The 6,107-nt window shown below is 42.7% G+C and overlaps 1 protein-coding gene across 1 annotated transcript in view; it reads left to right on the top strand.

Moving 5' to 3' along the window:
• LOC128695792 (vitellogenin-like) overlaps positions 1 to 6,107 on the top strand; it is a 37,403-nt gene that overhangs the window by 1,029 nt on the left and 30,267 nt on the right. The gene's annotated exons all lie outside the window — the stretch shown is intronic.

The raw sequence follows: 6,107 nt of genomic DNA, 5'->3' as shown, positions 1-6,107 counted from the left end.
GGGTGAGTGAGTGTGTGAACCACCAGGTGGTATTCGTGTAGTTAGTTGACGGGGTGTATCAGGGAGATAAGATGTTTTCTAATGGTAGTTTTGAAGGTGATGAATGTGTCTGCAGTTCTAGAGTTCTCAGGAAGGGTGTTCCAGATTTTAGGGCCTTTGACATACATTGAATTTTTGTAAAGGTTTAGTCGGACACAGGGAATGTCGTAGAGATGTTTGTGTCTGGTGTTATGCCTGTGGGTTCTGTCACAACTATCAAGAAAGCGTTTTAGGTCAAGGTTGATATTGGAGTTTAAGGTCCTGTAGATGTAGATTGCACAGTAGTAAGTGTGGATGTACTGAACAGGGAGTAAGTTTAGATCTATGAAGAGTGGGGGGGGGGGTGTTGCCAGGGATGGGATTTGGTGATTATTCTTACTGCAGCTTTTTGTTGGGTTATTATTGACTTTAGGTGTGTTGCTGCAGTTGATCCCCAAGCATAAATAGCATAGGTGAGGTATGGATAAATAAGTGAGTGGTATAGTGTGAGAAGGGCATTTTGCGGCACGTAGTATCGTATCTTGGAGAGGATCCCAACCGTTTTGGATACTTTTTTGGTTATGTGTTGGATATGGGTGCTGAAATTCAGGTTGTTGTCAAGGTATAGGCCTAGGAATTTGCTCTCATTATGTCTGGTAATTAGAGTGTTGTCGATCTTAATGTTAATTTGTGAATCTCCTGCTCTGCTACCAAACATAATATAGTAGGTTTTGTCAGTGTTAAGCGTAAGTTTATTGGCTGTCATCCAAGTCGATATTTTGATCAGCTCCTCGTTAACAATGGTGTTGAGGGTGGCAAGATTAGGGTGAGAGATGACATAAGTCGTGTCGTCAGCCAAGAGAATGGGTTTCAGGTGCTGGGATCAGTTATTCCATTTTCCTTGTGTGTGTGTGAAACATACAAAGCCAACCAAGACTTGTTTTAGCTCCTGGGCCATGTAGGCAACGACCTAGCTTAGCACAATGAGTGTCCGTGGTTCAATCCCAAGCCGATTACAAACACTGGGAATGTTGCCTTCAACATGACTCACGAAATTGTAATGACACGATTGCAAACAAACCATACCACGGGCGGGATTTGAACTCGCGGTCAGTCTCAAAACTGGTCCAGTGGCTAACGCGACGGTCTGGAGTTTTGAGACTGACCGCAGGTTCAAATCCCGCCCGTGGTATGGTTTGACTGGGAATGTTTCCTTACACCTGCTGTCCCTGTTCACCTACAAGTAGGTACTTGGGTGTTAATCGACTGGTGTGGGTCGCATCCTGGGGGAAAAGATTGAAGGACTCCAATGGAAATAAGGCATAGTCCTCGATACACCCCTGATACACCCCGTCAACTAACTACACGAATACCACCTGGTGGTTCACACTTACACTCGCTCACTCATTTGACCATAAACAGAAATATTAATCTCAGTCTTAAAATAATGAATCCTGTGATACTCCAATATTGAAACTATATACTGTGCCAAAACAAAAGCAATCACATTGCTAAACTCACAAACTAGTATTTAGTCACTTAGCCATAATACCAACTTACCTCATAATTTGTATTATTTTACAATTAAGAATAAAACTAAGTATGCCCGAAATGCCTAGCCATGCTAAGCGTTCTAGTGGTACACTCTGTAATCACAATTTTACTACATGTAAACCAAACAATAACCAAATTTCTGTAAACTCAGCATTGTAATCCTTATAGAGAATAAACTTTGAATTGAATGACGCAGACTTTCTTGAGTTATCCTGGGTGACTAACCCTCTTGGTTAAAAATCCGTACAAATCTTATTTTAACCCTATGCCCAGCTCTCTGGACGTCAACTTAAGCAATGCTCTTAAAAAGCAAAACAGCTGCAACTCAACTTCTTAAGAACCCAAGAGCTATAATTCAACCCTCTCGAGAATTACAGAAACTAGAGATCAACACCATGAATAACAAAAAGGCACATTATTATTATTATTATTATTATTATTATTATTATTATTATTATTATTATTATTATTATTATTATTATGGGAAGCACTAAACCTGTAGGGATTATACAGTGCCTTTGAGGGGAAAGGGATGGAAGGCATTCAGGCTCAATTGAGAGAACCGTAGCATAGATCCAATTCCCTAGATCAAGAGCCCCTCACCAGCGACAAGAAACTTCCCCCTGTGACTAGAATACACAAGTAACCCGCACATAGGAGAGAGGAGCAACGACATTTCGGTCCGACTTGGACCATTTACAAAATCACAAAGATATATAGACAACAGTTAGGTATCTTTAATCCGAAACGTTTCGCCTACACAGTAGGCTTCTTCAGTTGAGTACAGAAAGAAGGCAGGAGCAGTAGAGATGTGAAGACGATGTAATCAGTCCATCACCCTTGAAGACGTAGATTTGATGTAATCAGTCCATCAGGGGTGATGGACTGATTACATCGTCTTCACATCTCTACTGCTCCTGCCTACTTTCTGTACTCGACTGAAGAAGCCTACTGTGTAGGCGAAACGTTACGGTTTAAAGATGACTAACTGTGTTGCCTGTGTCTTACGAACCTGTCGGTATTGTATACCATTTTGATATTCAGAAAAGAGTTAGGTTAGGCTAGGTAAGGTTCGTCAGGAAACAGGACAAGTGTTTCCTGACTGGGGTCATAGATGATGACCCGCCGTTGGAGCTTTTGGTCATCTGACCGAGGCCTTATGGTCATAGTTATAACCATTTAGTTACTTCAGTTAAAGAGTAAGGTAGCCAGTACTGTATATATATAGACGAGCGGGAAAAAGGACGGGAACAAGAGAGGGAGAAGAAGAAATAGTGGTAGTGGTAGGTAGGTAGTGGAACTAGTAGTAGAAGAAATAGTGGTAGTAGATTGAAGAGTAGTAGTTTAGTGGAGGAATAAGGGGGAGGGAGACTAGAAGTGGAGTCAGTCTACGGACAAGAAAAAGGAGCACTGCAGGAGAGCGAAGCGCCCTCAGGAGTGGGACCATAACGCAGGGAGGAAAAACTAAAAGAACATAATAGGCAGAAGAAAGGAAAAGAAAGAAAGAGGAAAAAAATAGGAAAGGAGTAGAAGGATCAGGTTAAGTCAAGAGTGTTCTGAAGTTTGGAGCATCTGACAATGTAATGAGAAAGGAAAGTATCTACAGAGACAAAGCCAGGACGAAGATTCATACAAGAAAGTTATATAGTATAAGAGTTGCTCCAACAAGACAGCGACTGTGAAAACTAAAAGTAGGGTAGACAGTTTTAGCAGAGGACCGGTCAATAGGATGACTGTAATCTTTAACATGACAGAAAGGAGCAATATTAGTGTCGGCATTCCTAACACTTCTTTTGCGTTCTTTGACCCTGTTAGAAAAGAGAGCGACCACTCTCTCCAGAGTATTGGAGAGGAGGACAAGATGACCATCAAATAGAGTAGACACCAGGGGTATCTATGATGAATTAGGCACATGTGCACAGGGGCATCTATAGCGGGAGGAGAGGTACGAACTAGATTGACTAGATTACTGCGAAGGGTGTTAGTTTGACGAAAAGTAAGAGAGAGTTGTTGTGATTAGAACGACTGGAAATATAGGGAAGGCAGAGAGAACAGGGATTTCACAGTAGAGAGTTTGGGAGAGAAGAAAGTCCGTTTAGCACGTTAAAAAGCAGGGTTTATGAAATCGAAAGGTAACCAAGACAAGAGAACGAATTACGAAGAGTAGAAATCCTCTCTCCTGTGTGTGGGTTATTTGTTTATTAGTACCATGAGGCCCACTAACGTTAGTTCACAACATTCAAAACTAGGCGCCTAGCACCTGCAGTTTGTAACCCTGAAATTGCCAAAGAGAAGAAGATAAGCATCCAGGCTCACAGGAACTGTAAACCCACACCCAAGAGGCTCAAGAACTGGAACTTATGCCAGTCAAAACATTTAAACTATAATGAGATCAATGAAAAGAAACTGGGTTGGCGATACTATAGAGTTTTGCATTACTTCAGAAAGAAATAATGATTTATCAGATGTGGTCTCGCTCTCACATCTGAAAAAGCAGCAGACTGAGCTTTATGGGAAAGTCAAGCAGTTGTTCTATGCAAAAAAAAAAAAATAGTTGAGTTTAATATTTTTTTTATAAATTTCAAGTTAATAGCTTAAACTTAATTTCCCCAATTTGTTTAATAAAATGGGCAAAACTGGAGCTTACACAGCCCAATTACATTGTGAACCTTACCTGGAGTTTACCTGGAGAGAGTTCCGGGGGTCAACGCCCCCGCGGCCCGGTCTGTGACCAGGCCTCCTGGTGGATCAGAGCCTGATCAACCAGGCTGTTGCTGCTGGCTGCACGCAAACCAACGTACGAGCCACAGCCCGGCTGATCCGGAACTGACTTTAGGTGCTTGTCCAGTGCCAGCTTGAAGACTGCCAGGGGTCTGTTGGTAATCCCCCTTATGTGTGCTGGGAGGCAGTTGAACAGTCTCGGGCCCCTGACACTTATTGTATGGTCTCTTAACGTGCTAGTGACACCCCTGCTTTTCATTGGGGGGATGGTGCATCGTCTGCCAAGTCTTTTGCTTTCGTAGTGAGTGATTCTCGTGTGCAAGTTCGGTACTAGTCCCTCTAGGATTTTCCAGGTGTATATAATCATGTATCTCTCCCTCCTGCGTTCCAGGGAATACAGGTTTAGGAACCTCAAGCGCTCCCAATAATTGAGGTGTTTTATCTCCGTTATGCGCGCCGTGAAAGTTCTCTGTACATTTTCTAGGTCGGCAATTTCACCTGCCTTGAAAGGTGCTGTTAGTGTGCAGCAATATTCCAGCCTAGATAGAACAAGTGACCTGAAGAGTGTCATCATGGGCTTGGCCTCCCTAGTTTTGAAGGTTCTCATTATCCATCCTGTCATTTTTCTAGCAGATGCGATTGATACAATGTTATGGTCCTTGAAGGTGAGATCCTCCGACATGATCACTCCCAGGTCTTTGACGTTGGTGTTTCGCTCTATTTTGTGGCCAGAATTTGTTTTGTACTCTGATGAAGATTTAATTTCCTCATGTTTACCATATCTGAGTAATTGAAATTTCTCATCGTTGAACTTCATATTGTTTTCTGCAGCCCACTGAAAGATTTGGTTGATGTCCGCCTGGAGCTTTGCAGTGTCTGCAATGGAAGACACTGTCATGCAGATTCGGGTGTCATCTGCAAAGGAAGACACGGTGCTGTGGCTGACATCCTTGTCTATGTCGGATATGAGGATGAGGAACAAGATGGGAGCGAGTACTGTGCCTTGTGGAACAGAGCTTTTCACCGTAGCTGCCTCGGACTTTACTCTGTTGACGACTACTCTCTGTGTTCTGTTAGTGAGGAAATTATAGATCCATCGACCGACTTTTCCTGTTATTCCTTTATCACGCATTTTGTGCGCTATTACGCCATGGTCACACTTGTCGAAGGCTTTTGCAAAGTCTGTATATATTACATCTGCATTCTTTTTGTCTTCTAGTGTATTTAGGACCTTGTCGTAGTAATCCAATAGTTGAGACAGACAGGAGCGACCTGTTCTAAACCCATGTTGCCCTGGAGAGAGTTCCGGGGGTCAACGCCCCCGCGGCCCGGTCTGAGACCAGGCCTCCTGGTGGATCAGAGCCTGATCAACCAGGCTGTTACTGCTGGCTGCACGCAGCAGTAAAATAGCTGAAAATTCGAAGCCTATCAGAAGAGGCATTCTCTGGTTATCGCACGGAATAGCTTAAGGAAAACAAACACAGTAGACATGATTACCGAGAACAAAGAACAAGAGAAACTTAAGGATTTGTTGTTGGTTACCTTACTGGCCTACAACAGACATGTATACCTGTATACTTACTAATAACGAAAAAAGGATAATGCATTACAACCAATGGGTCATCATGGGATGCGGTCAGCCTTTCCATCGTCCTCAAAACGAATTTTGCTGTTCGCAGCGCACTCAGATTTTATGAATCTTATACTCAAAGTTACCAACGCCTAGTATCTAACACACTGATTTTCTTAAGATTAATATATGGTGAATTTAATGTTTGTTTTAGAACTCGGTCATGGTGGGTGGTAAGTGGGGG

The sequence above is a fragment of the Cherax quadricarinatus genome, chromosome 41 (genome assembly GCF_038502225.1).
Source record: "Cherax quadricarinatus isolate ZL_2023a chromosome 41, ASM3850222v1, whole genome shotgun sequence".
Lineage (NCBI taxonomy): Eukaryota > Metazoa > Arthropoda > Malacostraca > Decapoda > Parastacidae > Cherax > Cherax quadricarinatus.
The sequence above is the reverse complement of the archived record's forward strand: the minus strand, read 5'-3'. Positions and strand labels throughout refer to the sequence as shown.